The sequence below is a fragment of the Cynocephalus volans genome, chromosome 13 (assembly GCF_027409185.1).
Source record: "Cynocephalus volans isolate mCynVol1 chromosome 13, mCynVol1.pri, whole genome shotgun sequence".
In the NCBI taxonomy this organism is placed as follows: domain Eukaryota; kingdom Metazoa; phylum Chordata; class Mammalia; order Dermoptera; family Cynocephalidae; genus Cynocephalus; species Cynocephalus volans.
Window position 1 is genome coordinate 80081589 of NC_084472.1, and position 8446 is coordinate 80090034.

General features: G+C 36.7%; 1 pseudogene; it reads right to left on the bottom strand.

Annotated features, from left to right (window-relative positions):
- Nucleotides 1–335: 335 nt before the first annotated feature.
- On the bottom strand, nucleotides 336–447 carry LOC134362339 (U2 spliceosomal RNA; annotated as a pseudogene).
- Nucleotides 448–8446: the final 7999 nt, after the last annotated feature.

Genomic DNA, 8446 nt, shown 5'->3' on the forward strand with positions numbered 1-8446 from the left:
GAGCTGCATGAGAAGCTTTCTTTCTCTGCTCAAGCCATCTGCCATGTGACACCCTGCATTGCTAAATAGAGCAACCACCAAAGGAGGCTTTCACCACATGTGTTCCCTGGGCTTTGGACTTCCCAGCTTCCAGAACTGTAAGCAATAAATATTGTTTCTTTACAAATTACCCAGTTTCAGGTATTTCTGTTATAAGCAAGAGAAATAGACCTATACACCTAGTTATAAGGAAATAAATCTCAAGAGAGATAATTTTTCAGCTGAAAAGAGAAACATAAAGTAGCATCATGTACTGAGTGGAGAGGAAGCAGCTTTGTAAGAGAGCGATTTTGTTATTTGGGTAAGCTAATTTAAGTAGAGACCCTAATGCATAGGCAACTATTATCATTGTCAAAAGCTATTGAGAGGATACTACACTTGATCTTAGCCAAAAGGCCGAGAAGCGATATATTGAGAGGATAAAAGAGGGGTTTAATACTGAAATAGTGCAGTCATCATGCCATGTGAAGGCCAAATGTCATGATGATTTATTGTGTGAGCAAAGTTTGAAATATCAGTATGATATTCATATTGACAGTGGTGGTTTTATTTCAGGAAAATGGCATCATTTGCCATATTAAATTAATGTTGTTGTGTTAGTCAGTTTCTATTGCTTATAAAAGAATACCTAAAACTGGCAAATTAATAAAGGAATGAAATTTATTTCTTACAGTTTCAGAGTCTGGGAAGTCCAAAGTCCAGGGAGCACATCTGGTGGGGGGTCTTCTTTCTGGTGGTGACTCTACAGTGATGCAGTGTCACATGGCGAGAATGAGCTAAACTTTCACTTTCTTTCCTTTTAATGCCATCAGAACCATGCCTATTACTCCATGAATGGATCAATCCATTTGCAGGGGCACAGTCCTTACAATCTACCCACCTCTTAAAGGCCCTACCTTTTAAACACTATAACTGGATTTCCCACCCTTTTAACAGTCTTACAATGGAGGACAAGTTTCCAATACAAGAACTTTTGGTGGACATATTTAACCAACAGCAGTTGTTAGTACAATTTTTTATAAATTTCTTTTCATCTCATAGTTTTATGAGAACTGTAAGATATGTTTTCTATCTATTTTTATGTTCATACCTATTTAAGTCAGCACAGTACATTTGTGAATTTTTTTCAAAGGGGGAAATACATTATCTATTTTAGAGGAACACTACCTAGCTTTGATTGCTATGCATACATAGTTATTTTTATCCAAATGCCATTAATCAATATATGAGAGATGCTTTTTTGATACCTCTTATCCTTGTCATATCTTATTATGAAGATAGCAAAAAAGCTTTTTTGTTTGCTTTATTTTTTATTGTTACTCTTGATAAATTCCTATTGAGAGGCAGTTTAGTTAAATGGTTAGGAATTCAAGTTTTGGGTTCAGACAGCTTTATGATCTTGGGAAAAGAACTTACCCTTTGGTTTCGTTATTTAGAAAATAGAACTAAAGATACTTAAATCATCAGGTTACACAGCAACATCACAAATAAAATCTAGTACATAATGGTATTTGATAAATAGCAGATACTACTGTTAACTTTGGAGTTACATATTATGAAAACTTGGGTATTGTCTGAAAAATTTTCTGAGATGCTTGTGGTTATTTAATATTTATTAGGTGAAAACAGTATGTCAATTTTCACAAATTAGAATAACCACTCAAAGAACTCTGCTAATCACTGAGGGAGGATTATTCAAGAATAGCACATAAAAATGACAATCCCCCATGTTAAGTCTAAGTCACTTTAGAGTCAACTGATGGCCTGTAGGCAGGGATATACAGTCCATGGGTTCTCTGATCCTGTATTTTCTCCCTCTCTCCTTCTTTCCCTCTCTCTTTTCAAATACCATAAACACCCCTTTATATATGCTTTTGTCTTTTTGTCTCTTCTGTTTCCTTCTCAAATATTAATATAGTTCTTTCAATGATTAATTTAGACCTGTAAAATAACAATTTTGGTCATTTCCACTGTCTGTTCACCAAGTTTTAGTAACAAAATTTTAAAGCTACTTTGTCAGATGAAGTCTTTGTTAACATTTGCCCTTACTACCCATAACACATACCTGAAATAGTTTCCTGTGGCTGACGGTTGTGCAGAAAAGAGACTCTAAGTCTTTTAAGCACATGAATTCACAGCTTGATTCCTCATTAGAGAACACAGTTAGAATCCATATGCCTTGAACTCTCTAATGGGAGCACACCGGGTCACCCATTAAAATCCTGTTGAATATAAGCTAATGACTTAGGTTGCACATTAGAATAATTTGAAAATTTTTTAAAAATATGAATGCCTGGGCCTCATCTCCAGAGATTTTAATTTTTTTGGAGTGGGACCTGAGCATCTACCATTTCAAAATTCCTCAGGTATTCTTGTTCAGCCTTGAAAATCTCTGTTTTAGACCAGTTTAGGCCCTAATTAATATCACTTGCCCTCTGCATCATAGCTGAGTCATCTGTTGGACAGTTCTCCTTGCAGAGAGCCAATGGCTATTTCACTGGACATTCTGGGTCTTTGATGAATGACAATCATTCATTTCACCTTGGACACACAGCACACGAAATGCATGTTGCCAATAAACAGCAACTACGAGTAAACTAGTAAAGTAATTACAATATATCTAAAGCAATACATCAGTGACTGCTGAGAAAAAGAAAATACGGCTATTGGACAGTTATGTGATGCAGAATATGCCTGAGATGGTGGTGAGATATGAGGGAGGTCTTGGATGGTTGAAGTTTCTTTAATTCTGTGATTCTGTGATTCTAGGTATCTGTAGCCTAAAAGAGCAACAATCAGGTTAAGGAATAGACTTGAACAACAAAGGAAGTTTTGAAATCAGAAGCATGGCTTATTTCTCTCTTCTGTTTCACTAGTCCATTTTTCTCCAGGTCCCTCATTGGATACAAAACCACTTTTGCTCAGAGGGTTGGTTCTCTTTCCCCTTTCCTGGTAGAACAATTCTATGTGAAAATATCTAAGTGGATTTCCCCTTTCACCTTAATTTATTAACATTCCTTTTAAGAGTTCAGCCTACTCATAGACCCAGAAAGTTTCGACTTTTCCAGAACACTTTTTGCCATGATGAAAGTGCAGCCGTCACCACATATTTGCTTGTCTCTGGTCATGGTGGAGAGCAGTGAGAAGGCACGTTACTGAGCTTCTACCTCTTCTGGTGCATGTCAGCCCACTTGCTTTTCCCTAACTATCTCCTTCTCTGAGCGACAGCTTTTGGACATGTGCTTTAATTCCCATTCACACTTACACGTGCAACTTCTCACTGCCCATCTGAAAGCCCCACAGTGCAATCCTTGCTCTCTGGGCCCTGTTGTGCTCCCTTCACCTGCCCCGGATGCTCCTCTTTCTTTGCTCTCTGCTATGGTGAAGGGCTCCACCATCCACCCAGGGCCCAAAGCCAGAAAGCTCTGTGGTGTCCACACTCTTCATTCACTTTTGTCATTGATACCCAATCCACCGCCACTATCCCCCCTAAATATCCTGGGGTCTATGTGCTTCTCTCCAACTCTACTGTGGAAGCTTTTCACCGTGTCACCACTGCATATCATCTGAATTACTATGACAGCCTCTTCACTGGTCTCCTTGTCAGAGGCTTAGTTCTCTGGACTTCCCGTGGGGATATTCTTCAGACTGTAGTCAAGACACTAAAACACTAATCTGATTGTGCCAGAGCTCTATTACCAACCCTTCAATATTTCTCCATTTTCCTGGGTAAGAGTAAATCTCTTCAACAGAGACCTTAAGATCCTTCTTAATTTCCCCCTGCTTAATTACTCCTCCAGCTTCATTTCTTCATTTACTGTCTCTCCTCACATTCTGCATTTCAGTGAAACTGAACTGATTTTACTTCTTCAAATGTCACATTCACTCTCAATTCTGGGTTTTTGTACACACATTACTCTCTTCACTTTAAACATCTTCTTTCTTTGCCTAATGTCCACCATCTTTCAATCTTAGGGGGCACTTCTTCCAAGAAGTATAAGGCACTAGTCCTAGCATTTGTTACCAGGTAACTCCTTCTATATTGTCTGTATTTCTTGTGCCACTGTAAAATGCCTGAAAGCATGATTTGTATCTTGTTTGTTCAGCACTATATCTTCTGTTTAAAGCAATATCTAACACATAGTCCTGTTTATATTTGTCATATAAATGAGCAAAACTTTTAATAAGACTCTGGAGAAATACGCTGAAGTAGTAATAACTTTCAGTTCTTGGAATGTGTTTGTCTCAATTATGAAACTTGTAAGGACAGAAAACCCTAAATGTGAATATTCCCTTTAAGTCTCTTTGCAAATGGACTTTTCCCTTGTCTTTCTGAAGCTCATACACTGATATATTTATGTCCACAATATTCACTGTATTCTTTAGTTAAATGTCTTTTTGGTTCAAAAGATCCACAATACTGAGTAAACATATCTATTACTATATTTAGTAGCATGAAATCAAGTTAAAATTTAAATAACTGTGTATTCAACAAACTTTCTCAATTAAACTTATCAGAAATTGGATTTTAAGAATTGACAATATATTTTACAAACTGACACATTTATTGTCTTAGATAAATCTATTTTGAAGTCTGTTTGTGATATTCTTGTATTTATTTCACCAGTACAACCAAGGCTCAATGTGTTTACTAGCAACATAGTCAAGGGACTATACTAACACATTGAAATAATAAATTCAGTGTTCATTATGCATTTCCATCAGCATTTATTTGGTACCAAGTATGCACCAGCCACTAGAAATAGAAAAATCTCTGTGGAACATTAAGAATGCTGAGTAGCATTGCTTTGGGACAAATATAACAGAGTGTGGTCTGTTCTTCAAGGGGGTAAATCTAGAGTTGGGTAATGTGGCTCTGGTACAATTTATTGCATAACAGTAAAAACTGTGCATATAATACCATCGAGACAGTTACACCAGCATGGGATTCTGGTGGCAATTGGTGGGGAGATGGTGCATCTGCAGAACCACCAGCTGCACCAATGATAAGCCAGCTGGGCAGGCTTCGGAGGCCCCACATAAGAAGCTGGAGCCAAAGGAGAAGAGCAGCTGGGGAGGCTTTGCATATGAGGACATAGGGGACTCAGGTTAAGACTTTCAGTAATAATGAGTACAGGTGTCCCAGTCATTTTTTCCTGTCAGCATGAGAATCAGGGCGAATTTATTTGTTCACAAAATTGTGACTTCACATTTATTTCTAGGTTGTACTGTCCTGGAAAACACAGGTTATTATTCTGTTTTTTGAGGAAGTTTTCACTTGGAATTATATGCTTTTGATTTTATTCTCATATGCTGTAGATATTATCTTATTTATTCTTGCAATATTCCTAAGCAGTTAGAATTGGCCAGAAATAATTGTTTGTTTATACACGAAGAGACTGATGAAGACAAAGTCTTTTTATGTCTGGTCATGCTATATAGCCTCAATCAATCAGAAATAAAGCTAGGTTTCTTTAATTTCTGACCTTACTATTTCTTGACTGTAACTACAGTATATAGCTTGGCTGGGGGAGAGGGGGAGGAGGGATGGGGGATGGGGGAAGAAACATCCAAAACTTTGATTATTTGTGGTTATTTAAATTCCCAGCAGGTAGTGGACACACACAGTTCCATGAGTTAGCAAGAAAGGTTGATTTCCACTGGTGATTCTGCTACTCATTTGTTGTGTGACCTTTCAGCAAGTCACTTCTTAGCCTATCTGGGTTTCATGTCTTTCTTTGCAGACAAAGTAGGTATTTTGGCCAAATCTGAGATGGTTGGCCTGAGGTCGATAGAACCTCCCATCCCTCCACTAGTCCCATTATCCATGAATAGGTTTCAGGGAGTTGGCAAAACCCTAAAACTTCTGCACAACATGTGGGACACATGCAGTTTTCTATGCAGAAGATTCAGAGATAATATCAGATTTTCAAAGATATCTGTGATCAAAAATCACTAATAACAAAGAAATTAACAAAATTATATCATTTAAAAAGGACTTATTAACTTAAATACTTATGATTCCAAATACTTTAGGATTAAATGTGATATGTAATGAGAAAAGCTTTATGCCCAATGTAATTTCAAGTAATAATGATTGTAGAATTTCAAAATAAATAGCCCCAAAGTCAGTCTTCAGAGGGATGTGAATAAGTACGAGAGGGCAATCCATGATACTGTTATTTCTGAATGTGTTTGGAATTCTGATACTGTTAAGTCTGTTCATTTGTCATTATTTCAGGTTATATGGCTCCATTGCCTTTGTGAGAACTCTCAAGGAATCGTTGAATCACTTGTTTTGCAAACATGTGGGTGCTCTAACTTCTCACAATATGTTAATGTTTCAAATAAAAATGTTCCTAAGAGGACAAACTTAGTTGAGATTCCAATATGAACAGCTCATGTTTTGTTTGCAAACCCAATTAACTGTATCATGGAGAAGTCATGAAATCATGCCAGGAGCTGTATATGGCTTTAAAAAAAAAAAAAAAAAAAAGACTTTGGCAGCAAATAAGGGAGTTTCCTCGAAGTTTCTGAATGCTTATGTTATTTTCAGTGGGAGTTTGCCATCAGGGCACTTGGAATTTGTCTGTTTTTGGAAAGCTAGGGAATTCTTATCATTATACACATGGGAAAATACAGCAATTTTATTTGGAGGCTGCAATGAAATGATTGGTGGTCCATCTGGTGTCAAGAACAGGTTGAACGATTCCCAAATTAATGTTTCTCTTTGCAGCCCCAAAATGTCTTAATGTGCTCATTCCCCTGCAAATACCCTCGACTTCTCTTTCAAGGCAACAACAACAATGCCAGAGACTGTATCTGCTCAAAGCTGAAGCCACTGCTCTGGTCATGATGTCCTAGACTGTCAGCAGCAGCTCTGTCTCCTTTGTTTCTGTTCTTATCTTTACTCCGTCACCATGTCCAAACTCATTCTTACGCAGACATTTTCTAGATTTCTCCCTTATACTGAGCAGTAAGTTATCTTCTTGCATTCTTGTTCATATATATACATATAATTTTTTCAGGATCCTTTTTACTTCTGCATAGAGAGATCAGGGTTTCACGAAAAAGACCAGGTCTCAGCTGAGATGTGTAAGAATCAGCAGGAGTTGAGAAAAACAGGTAAGCTGGGCATATCTGCTGGATGAAGCAAAGGACAAGTATAAGATCTGTTAGGAGACAGAGCTGGAAAGAACTTTTTTTCTGTAGGTCAGCATTTCTTAAGTGTGTTCTGAGGATACTGGTCCCGCCGGCTGTTTAGAGAAAAATGTTTTCTACAGGCGGTAGTGTGCTGGTAAATGTTGAAGAACTGGCTTTCTTGGAAAAATAAAAGTCCTGATTTATAGCATTTGCTGAGAAGAGATGCAGAGGAGCACATCATTTTATACTATTTCCACCATCCCAGAGGTACTATAGACATATATAACCTCAAGAACATAGATAATAGTTACTTGTAGTAACATGATTAGGAAGTGATGAACTTTGAGTATTTATTACCTTAGTTTTTAATATGATTTATTTAATAGTAAGTTTATGTAATTTAATTTTTATAATGGCTGTGTTTAATAACTGGCTTTCAAAATTCATGAAACTCTAACATTTGGCTTTTATATGCTGACATCAACTGGATCCAGCATACTCCAGGTCAAGCATATTTAGGGAATGCTGCTTAATATAGTTTCCTTTTAGAGATTCACCATGAATATTTGTTATATATTCAAGGGCCCAAGAAGTCTTGAAGCAAAAACATGTCTACCTTAGTTTATTGAACAATAAAACTCATTTTTATCATAATAGGTATTAACAAGTTCCAGAAACAGAGCAACATGGCATCATATATTTTGTAAACATCCTGACTCATTCATTTTGTTTGTTTCTTTACTATTACTAGAGACAGTAATAGAATTTACTATTTTCTTTTTTTTTGGTTTTTCCTAATTCCTGATAAAAGCAATTTTACCCCATTAGAATGCCTATTCTGAATCACATTCTACTTTTCAAATTTCTGCTTGAGCCACACCTCTTCTAAGCAGCTTTTTTGTTCATTTTCACATAATCGTCTACTGGTTGTAGCTGTGTCCATTACCTCAATTTTTTTTCAGTCTAAATCCTACCCTTACAATTTCTACTTTTCCAACAATTTATTTTTTTTCCTCTTCTACCATTCTATAGGATGTATGTGGCTCTAAACATAACGTCTTTATAACATGGATTTGTGTTCACGCTTTTCTCTCCTGTGCTAGTAGATCACTATCTCATAGAGTACTCTGTGCCTTCCATATTTTTGCAATTCTAACAATGTCTGATACACAGTTTCACAGTGTTTGCCTATAAAAGTATTATATTTCCAACTGAATAAACTGATTATAAAGAAGCAGTAACATGAATGTTCAAGGCTTGCTTC